The sequence below is a fragment of the Rhinolophus sinicus genome, chromosome 8, assembly GCF_057876585.1.
Source record: "Rhinolophus sinicus isolate RSI-liver-muscle chromosome 8, RSI-T2T, whole genome shotgun sequence".
NCBI lineage: Eukaryota > Metazoa > Chordata > Mammalia > Chiroptera > Rhinolophidae > Rhinolophus > Rhinolophus sinicus.
In genome coordinates, this window is record NC_142508.1 from 36,772,925 (window position 1) to 36,782,500 (window position 9,576).

Sequence of the window (9,576 nt, forward strand, 5' to 3'; positions counted from 1 at the left end):
CTCACTGACTCACTCACTTATTCACTCACTGACTCACTCACTCATTCACTCACTGACTCACTCACTCACTCATTCACTCACTCACTCACTCATTCACTCACTGACTCACTCACTCACTCACTCATTCACTCACTGACTGACTCACTCACTCACTCATTCACTCACTGACTCACTCATTCACTCACTCATTTTCTCATTCATTCATTCACTCACTCACTCATTCACTCACTGACTCACTCATTCACTCACTCACTCATTCACTCACTGACTCACTCACTAACTCACTGACTCACTCACTCACTCACTCACTCATTCACTCACTGACTCACTCACTAACTCACTGACTCACTCACTCACTCACTCATTCACTCACTGACTCACTCATTCACTCACTCACTCATTCACTCACTCACTCACTCACTAACTCACTGACTCACTCACTCACTCACTCACTCATTCACTCACTCACTCACTCACTCATTCACTCACTCACTCATTCACTCACTCACTCACTCATTCACTCACTCACTCACTCACTCATTCACTGATTCACTCACTCACTCATTCACTCACTGACTCACTCACTCACTCACTCATTCACTCACTCATTCACATTCACTCAAACACAGAGTGAGCATATGCCCTGTGTGGGGGCTGGAGGCTGAAGTGACACAGCAGATGCTATTCATGTCCTGAGATGTCCCCCATCCGGAGAGACAGACAATCTACAGGACTTGCCTGGTAGGGGCTGGAGGCTCTGTCAGCTGGTTGCTTTTTGCCACAGTGACCCAACTGGATGAAAATGGCCTGGACTCTCAAGGGACAAGAAAGTTTCCTAGCTATTGTGGGGAGCCATGGTTGCAGTTAACTTTAAAGCCTTAACAGAATGGCTCAGTTTATACTTAACCTATTTCCTCCCACTGAGGCAATTGTCTCTGCCTGCATCTGGAGAGAGCTTGCATGCTGCTCAGGAATGTGGTGGGAGTGGCCAGTTCCCAGAACAGAAGGCTGATGCCTATCAGGGCCATTGATAAGATAATTACATTTGGGAGTTTCAGTAAATTTTGTGTCTCCTGTGTTAAAGTTAAAGTTTTACTGTTAACTAGGTAATGCATTTTTGTACTTGTTAAACTGCACGTCCACAGAAGGTATAAATTCTGGGGACAAAATAAACTCAGCGTCTCCAGGAACACTGGGGTCCGCGATCGCCATCATCAAAGTGTGAGTGCCTTTTTTCATTCCCACTCCCCTTGTCAGGAACCGTTCGACTCGTGGCGGCAGGCCCGCTGCAAGTGGCGCCCGAACAGGGACTGGATATAGGGGTAATAGTGAGGAACACCGTGTGGCAAGGGCCCAGCTCATTGGAGCTAATCAGTGGATGCACGGTGAGCAAGGCACTGTCCCCTCGGTCGAATGAGTGTGTGAGTGAGTGATAGCTCCACGACTTCGTGTTACGGAGCTTGATTGGGTCCTAACCTGCGGTTCCGGTTCTGTCATATGGCATAACGGCGACTGGGCTTTACAACCCACCAGGCCGGGGGATTTATACCGGCGCGCCTCTAGCTAAGACGGATTTGGCCCCGCAAGGGACACGGCCAGACGGACACCTGAGTGTTTTTTCTTTGTTTGAAAGAAGGGCCGAGTTAGGGAAAAAGGATGGGTCACGCCAGCAGCAAGGACCTGTATGTTAGAGGACTTAAGAAGTTGCTTACTGCCCGTGGCAGTCGGGTGAGCAGAGAACAGTTAGACAAGTTTTATAAAAATTGCAAAAGAAAGGTGGAAAAACAGTTACAAGATTATTATGCTGCCCATGGACTTAAACAAAAGGGCTGCAAGCTAGAGAAAGTGAAACAAGCTGAGAATGAAAAAATCCTCCCGTCTGCCGCTTCTCCGGCAGAGAGAGAGAAGGAGGGAGGGGGCGCAAAGTTGTTAGAGGGAGTTCTTAAAGTTAACAAAGAGCCGGTTGCTCAAGAGTTTCCAGACGACATATGGGAAAATTTGAGCCCTAGAGACCAGGAAGAATTAGAAAATAAAGTAGTTAAATATGATAGGGACAAAAACTCTCCTTTAGTGGCTATGGCTCAAGGAGACGAGCAGCCTGCAGGCACTGCACTCTCTTTTGCAGATCAGCTAAAAAAGATTCAGGGACAGCTGATTGAGCTTAAAGTTGCTGTGGACAGAGGAAATTGTCCTCGGAGTCCCCAGATTCCTTTTAGAGATCAATGGAATCCTCGGGGTAAAGATCCCCCCACAGTTAATCTCTCTGCACCACCTCCTGAGGAGCCCCGTAGGTGGGGACCTCCGCTGCAGTCTTTGGTTTGGGAAATGCCTGCTGAGCCTTCGCCAGGTTATGTTAAGCCAGGATCGGACTCTGTTGTACGATCCCCTCTTCAAATGGCTTGTGAAGAAGCTCACAAGCAAGGGGAGTCCACAGAGCATTTTGGAATATATCCTATCTTTGAAAGGCTCAACAGACTGGGTCTTTATTAAAATCTCAATCAAAATAAAAGCCTAGATTACAACTAAATTCTCCTCCAAGTAAAGTTGCAGGGCTGGATCCACAGCCTGAGGCTCCTGTTTTAGCACCTGTGACAATCAGGCAATTATCAGGCGTAAAAGATCAAAGGTCCCCCCTATAAAAGATTTTACAAGCTGCTAGTACAGGAGCAACTTTAAAAGGGACACATTGCTTCCTCTAATTCCACTGAAATTCTCCCATTTTTGTTATTAAGAAAAAATCTGGTCAGTGGAGATTGTTACAAGATTTACAAAAAGTTAATAAAACCATAAAATTAATGGGAGCCTTACAGCCAGGCTTGCCCTGTCCTACAGCCATACCAAAAAACACATATAAAATTGTTTTGGACTTAAAAAGATTGTTTTTAAATCCTGATGACTGCCCTAGATTTGCTTTCAGTGTTCCTTCTGTTAATTTACAAAAACCTTTTAAGAGATATCATTGGCTAGTGCTACCTCAGGGAATGGCTAATAGCCCTACATTATGTCAAAAATTTGTATCAGCTGCAATAAAACCTACCTAAAGGGCATTTTCAGATATTTACATCATCCACTACATGGATGACATACTTCTTGCCCACTCTTGTGAACCAAAGTTGCTTGCTGCTTTTGCTCATTTACAGAAAAAGCTCCACAATTATGGGCTAGTTCTAGCCCCAGAAAAAATTCAACAAGTGCCTCCTTACTCTTATCTGAGATATTGTTTAATGCCTCAAGCCATTGTGCCTCAAAAAATACAAATCCGGCGACATTGTTTAAAAACATTAAATGATTTCCAAAAGCTACTGGGAGACATTAATTGGATTAGACCTCAGTTGCGGTTGACAACTGGTAAATTACAACCTTTGTTTAAAATATTACGTGAAAAAGCTAATCCTACTTCTCTCCGCGAGATAACACGGGGAAGAGGCTTTGCTTGTATTTCTCCAGGTCTGGAAGAAAAAACCTTTGTAAATTCCTGGTCGGTGTTAAACCATACCATGAGCGACAGCCCACAGAAGAAGAAGACATCTATAGATACCCATCCACGCCCCTAGGGTGTGAAAAAGCTCTCACTTTCCACAGCTGCAGAAGGACTTTCCACTTCAGACCCTGTTAAATGGATAAAGACTTTGGGTAGAGGATTTGCTGGGGATATTGCTATTCTGTTTATTGTTCTGTTTGTTTTACATAGTCCTCAGATGTGGACAAATAGTCCTCCGACAGGCTGTAAATGAAATAACTACATGTTCTGTGTTTCTCATGCTTCAAAAAAATAAAAAAGGGGGAGATGTAGTCACACAACAGCCTAGCCGACTGTCCCCCCCATGTCTTTCCTTAAGGAAAGAAGAGCCTGTAAGACTGGCTTTTTAGAAACTTTGCTTATCTTTATGTTTTACACCTCATGTCTCTCTGTCTGGTCCCCAAAAGATGGTTTGCAGCCAAAGACGGGTAAGATATCTCAAGGGAGATACAACCTAAGCCAGGCAAAACCGAGTGGGGACCCCCAATGAGCTGCCTTAAAAGATCCAAAAAGAGGCCTTGCCTCCCCTACCCCCTGCCTGGGAAAAGCCTCTGCTGTCTCTGGCTTTCCTCAAAGGAGATCGGTAGCCAATGACGGGTAATGATCAGTAAGCGTTTTTACAACCTAAGACAGGAGTCGATCGCTTTGATGATTGATATCCAATGACGGGTAAGTGAAAATGTCTGTACTGACCACCTAAGCCAGACACGATCTCAAAAATATAAAATAAAAAAGGGGGAGATGTGGGGAGCCATGGTTGCAGTTAACTTTAAAGCCTTAACAGAATGGCTCAGTTTATACTTAACCTATTTCCTCCCACTGAGGCAATTGTCTCTGCCTGCATCTGGAGAGAGCTTGCATGCTGCTCAGGAATGTGGTGGGAGTGGCCAGTTCCCAGAACAGAAGGCTGATGCCTATCAGGGCCATTGATAAGATAATTACATTTGGGAGTTTCAGTAAATTTTGTGTCTCCTGTGTTAAAGTTAAAGTTTTACTGTTAACTAGGTAATGCATTTTTGTACTTGTTAAACTGCACGTCCACAGAAGGTATAAATTCTGGGGACAAAATAAACTCAGCGTCTCCAGGAACACTGGGGTCCGCGATCGCCATCATCAAAGTGTGAGTGCCTTTTTTCATTCCCACTCCCCTTGTCAGGAACCGTTCGACTCGTGGCGGCAGGCCCGCTGCAGCTATGGGAACCTGCTGTGAGCCCAAGGTCAGTTAGGAGGCAAAATCACAGAGAGGGAAGCGGGAGAGCACTTCCCAACTTGCCCTGCATTCATCCTGCTCACGTGACACTGCACAATGCCCTCAGCTGGCCTCCAGGTCTGGCCTCATTTTTCACTTCCCATCTCCTGATCGGCCACATAGGCCACACCTATGCCCTCTGATGGTGGTGGCTTTATGCAGTGCAGACGCTTAAAAGTCTTCTGAAGCTGCTCCCTCTCTTGCCATCAACCTTCTGACCTCCACGTGGCAACACAGACTCATCCATTCCTACAGAATTCACTGGACATGGCCTACGAGCTGGCCCTCTGCTGGGTCTGGGGCTGAGGGGTGAACAGCCACACATGGACCTCAGGAAGCCCCTAGCCCTGTCTGGCTGGGCTATTCTGGGACGCAGTGCAGGGAGATCTCAAATCCTCCCCGTGGAGGGGTCAGCAGAGCTGCACAAAGGAGGGGATGTTTAGCTGCTGTCCTGCCAGCTCTGGGCTGGCCCCACCTCCCCCTTCCCTGTGTCTCTCATCCCCAGAACCCCTGCATCCCACATGCTGGTCAGACTCCAGGCCCTTCATCCAGTTGCCATCACCTCTAGGACCGGGATCCCCAGGAAAGCCCACTGCACACTCCAGTCCTGGCCACAGCAGGACAGAGATGGTCCATGTCGCTGGCACTCCTGGAGCGGACCCTGAGAACAATCTTGAGCTGTGGGGCCTCATACCAGCTGCGCTGAGGTCCCCACCGGCCTGAAGTAGCTCCTGCCACTTCTGCCGTCCTCTCTCCTATCTGCCCTGCAGGAGCAGCCCAGGCACCAGCCTCCTGACTCTCACTCCACACAGACCGGCAGGCGGACCCGGGTACCAGCAGGTGCCACACTCAGCAGTGAACGTTCCTCTGTCTCCAGCTCCTCCCCAGGACAGCTCAGGACTCTGGACATTGAGGGCTGGCATGGGCTCAGGGTGTGGCCTCCAGGATGTTTGATGGCCTCCTATTCACCGCCTCGGTGGGGGTGGGAGAGATTCCTGCCCCGGGTAATGGGAAGGCTGAGCATATGGCTCCCAATACTGAACAAATGAGATTGCCAGCACGTTATGAATCACAAGTACTCACTGCCCCAGGAGGAGGACCCCACCTCCTGCAGGCCCCCTGAGGGCTGTACTCAGGAACAGCAATGAAGAAACCGGGGCTGTAGGAGGAGGCTCTGTAGTAACAGGAAGGAGTGTTGACACCTGGTTCCCACGGAGAATCAGATGCTTTTGTTTGAATCCTGCCTCAGGCTGACAGGAAACTTGGTCAGCTCAGCCTTCGGTAACAACATACCATCGACTGGGCGGCTTAAACACCAGAAACTTACTTCTCACAGTTCTGGAGGGTGGGAAGTCCAAGATCAAGGTGTGAGCAGATTTGAATCCTAGTAAGAGCCCGCTTCCTGGCTGGCAGGCCCCCTTCTCCCTACATCCCCACATGCTCATGCTCATGGGAAGAGAAAGGAAATCATTCCCTCTCTCTCCTCCTCTTTTTATAAGCCCACCAATCTCATGAAGTCACTTAATCTCAATTATCTCTGAAATAACAATCGTGTTGGGAGTTAAGCCTTCAGCATATGAATTTGCACGGGAGCCATTCAGTCTATAGCGACCAGGCTCCATGGGGTCCCCACGTTCCATCCATCCTTGTCCTTCTTATGAGCAGGTCATACCTGTCACATGCAGAGATCAAGTCATGTACATAATTATATACTGTTTCTTCTTTGCTGTTGTAAGAAATTTGTCCCATCTCCATCGTCCAGGTGTCGATGATGCTTAAAGCACAGTTGTATTTCCCAGGGTTCCCGAGGAGATGGAATTCTCTCTGAGTCTCGACATGCAGTATTCGATCTAGGTGACTGTAGACACTAGGGCATCCTTACCAGGCGTGTCTCTGTTCTGGAACCAGTACCCACAGCCGGTGTGGTTTCATTCCAGCCACCCCACGGGTAGGAGATGGTGCAGGGTGCAGGGCTGTAGAAGCCCTTCTGTATCATTACTTCTAGCTTGAAATCTGGGAGCTCAGAATGAGGCCCTGGGGTGACAGGCTTGACCTCAGCTGCCTGCCCTACCAGCTCACCCCAGGAAGGGAGGGGCAGCTGCAGCTCAGGAATGGGACTGTCGGCTGAGCCATTTTCTAGGATTGTCTGGTGTCTAGGTTCCCTCTTTCAAGGAACCAAGAGCTGTAGGGTCAAGGGGAAGTTCACCCAGGAAGGTAAGAGGATACGGGTGTGTGTGCACAGAAGAGGAACACCAGCCCTGCTCTTTGTCACAGCTGGGCTGTCTTGGGAGATTAGCTCACTTTCTTATTTTTCAGAGGGGACACTGCAGTCCAGAGAGGGCAATGCGCATCCCCAAGAACCTGGGAAGTCAAGACCTGCTCCCCTTCTCCTGGCTGCCTGCCCATGTCTTGACCTTTGGTACCTGCTTTCTGTACCAGGAACAAAGGCAGGTATCAGTGAGGCACTACTGTAATCACGCTGGCATATTAATTCTGCTAAGAAGTACAGAAACGGGATGGGAACACGGGTCTCTCTGAACACAAAGCATGCTACTAATTCTCTGGGATTTATCTGCCCACGTCCGGGGCCAGGTCTCCAGCCTCTCCATCAATCAGCACGTCAGGGCAGGGCCTGTTCAGCACATGCTCAGTATAGGTTTCCGTGGATAAATCCTTGAATAATGGGTGAACGCTGTTCCAAACTCTCCTTCGAATTCACAGTGCAAATTTCCTCTGGATCTGGCCCCTCAGGTCAGTCTTTTTCTTATGGATGCTTGTGCTTTGGGGAGCCCCTGCAAGTCAAGCTTCACCCATGTGGCTGTTTCTTTTGTTTTTCAAGGCCTGAGCAGCCCGTATGTGTGCGTCCTGACGTCACGCAGACTCCTGTCTATTCTGTAGCTGGAAGAGCTATTTGTGTCTGGTGGACAAAATGAATTCAGGAAATGGTTTGTATCAGTTTCAGTGAGGTTTTGTTACACAATTTCTCAGGAAGTACCAGAAAGTTTCTCTCATTCTGTCTCTCTGTCTCTGGCTCTCGCCCTAGCTCTCTTTGCAGAGGTTCCTCAAATGCTACCTTGTAACAACCTCCCTCCCAATGCCCAGCAAACCAAAGTAGAACCTCAGCTCCGCAAAAGAGGATGAGTGACTTTGTTGTTGACTGCGGTAACCACCTTTCCGTGGGAATCTGCAGAGGCAGCAATTCAGGTATTGGCCACGAGATGGCAGTAATGACCCTTCAATTTCTGGTCCTCTTCAACTGAACAGCTATGGGAATCAGGCGAAAGGTCCTCTGCGACTTGGGTAATTAGCTGGAAATGTCCAGTTAATTGTTTGAGGCATGTTAATGAGTATTTAGTGTCAATTAATTTCTGTTCTAAATAGTTTACTTACAATAGATCCTTGAGCCGTATGACCAGCCGCTGAGATCCAGAGTAATGATCCCCTTCCATCGCAAGAGTGACGTATCTCTATTTAAAACAGATCGTTGAAGTATAATTGATACACAAAAATGGTACATATTTAATGTATACAATTCGATGACTTTGGACCTGCAGATACACCTGTTTAAACCATGACCACAATCAAGGTAAGAAATATATCCATCACCTCTCAAAGTTTCCCTGTGCCTCATGTTTTTGGTATGCTTGTATGTTTGTTGTAAGGAAACTTAACACAAGATCTACTTTCTTAAACTTTTTTTCACTATAGTTGTCGAGGGCGCAGCTCACTGGCCCATGTGGGAATCAAACCGGTGACCTTGGTGTTATGAGCTCTGCGCTGTAACCAACAGCCACCCGGCCGACCCTCTTAATGACATTTTTAAGTGCACAATACAGTATTGGTAGCCACAGGCACTGTGATAAACAGCTGGTTTTTAGGATTATTCATCTTGCAGAACTGAAACTTTATACGTGTTGAAGAGCAACTCCCCACTTCGCCTCCCTCCAGCCCCTGGCAGCCACCACTTTACTCTCTGCTTCTATGAGTCTGAGTATTTTCAACACTCCCTTAAGTGGAATCACAAAGCGCTTGTCCTTCTGTGACTTGCTTGCTCCACTCATCACAATGCCTTACAAGAAATGCCTGAAAGAATTCTTCAAGTTGAAAGGACAGGATGTTAAATACAGTCGCGCACTACTTAATAGGTTCTGAGAACTGTGTCATTAGGCGATTTTGTCGTTGTGGGGACACCACAGAGCACACGTCCACAAACCTGGGTGGCACTGTCCACCGCACACCTAGACTATGTGGTGTGTCACCGTTGTATATGTGGTCTGTCATTGACTGAAACGTTGTTACCACATTTAATTTGAGCATAAAAGTTAACAGACAAAAGTATTAAAACAACAATTTTTTGATGGATACACAATCAAAAGATGTAAATTGTGACATCAAGAACATAAAGTGTTATGGGGGGGAGGTACGTAGAGTTTTTGTACGTGATCAAGGTTGTCATTCATTAGCTTATGTGGATGATAAAGGGGCTGACAGAAAGTAACCTCACGGGCAATCTGATCATAAATCCCTAACGGGGCAGGTCATGGTGGGGAGTCACACCCAGGCTATAGCTTCTCTAGTAAAAGGTGTGTCTTTGACTTAAGTGAGCCCTGCCCATTGTTCTTATGCCTCTTGGTGAACCCCTTTGAAGTGGCTCCTTTCAGATCCTCTTAAAGCGTGATCACCCTCAAGAAAGCACATAATCTTCACTATCCTGTAATCCAATCCCTGCTTTGCTTTCTTCCACCTTCATGTAACCTTTCTTGCTTTCCCTCCTTAATTCAAATGCATAAAAGACATTGAAAAGCTG

General features: G+C 47.3%; 1 long non-coding RNA gene across 1 annotated transcript in view; it reads left to right on the plus strand.

Annotated features, from left to right (window-relative positions):
• LOC141567611 (uncharacterized) overlaps window positions 1-9,576 on the plus strand; it is a 29,553-nt gene that overhangs the window by 17,679 nt on the left and 2,298 nt on the right. The window contains exons 2-4 of the long non-coding RNA XR_016022203.1: window positions 7,086-7,714; window positions 7,813-7,973; window positions 8,151-9,576. The exon at window positions 8,151-9,576 is cut by the window's right edge and continues 2,298 nt beyond it. This is a non-coding gene — a long non-coding RNA (uncharacterized LOC141567611). The remainder of the gene's footprint in view (window positions 1-7,085; window positions 7,715-7,812; window positions 7,974-8,150) is intronic.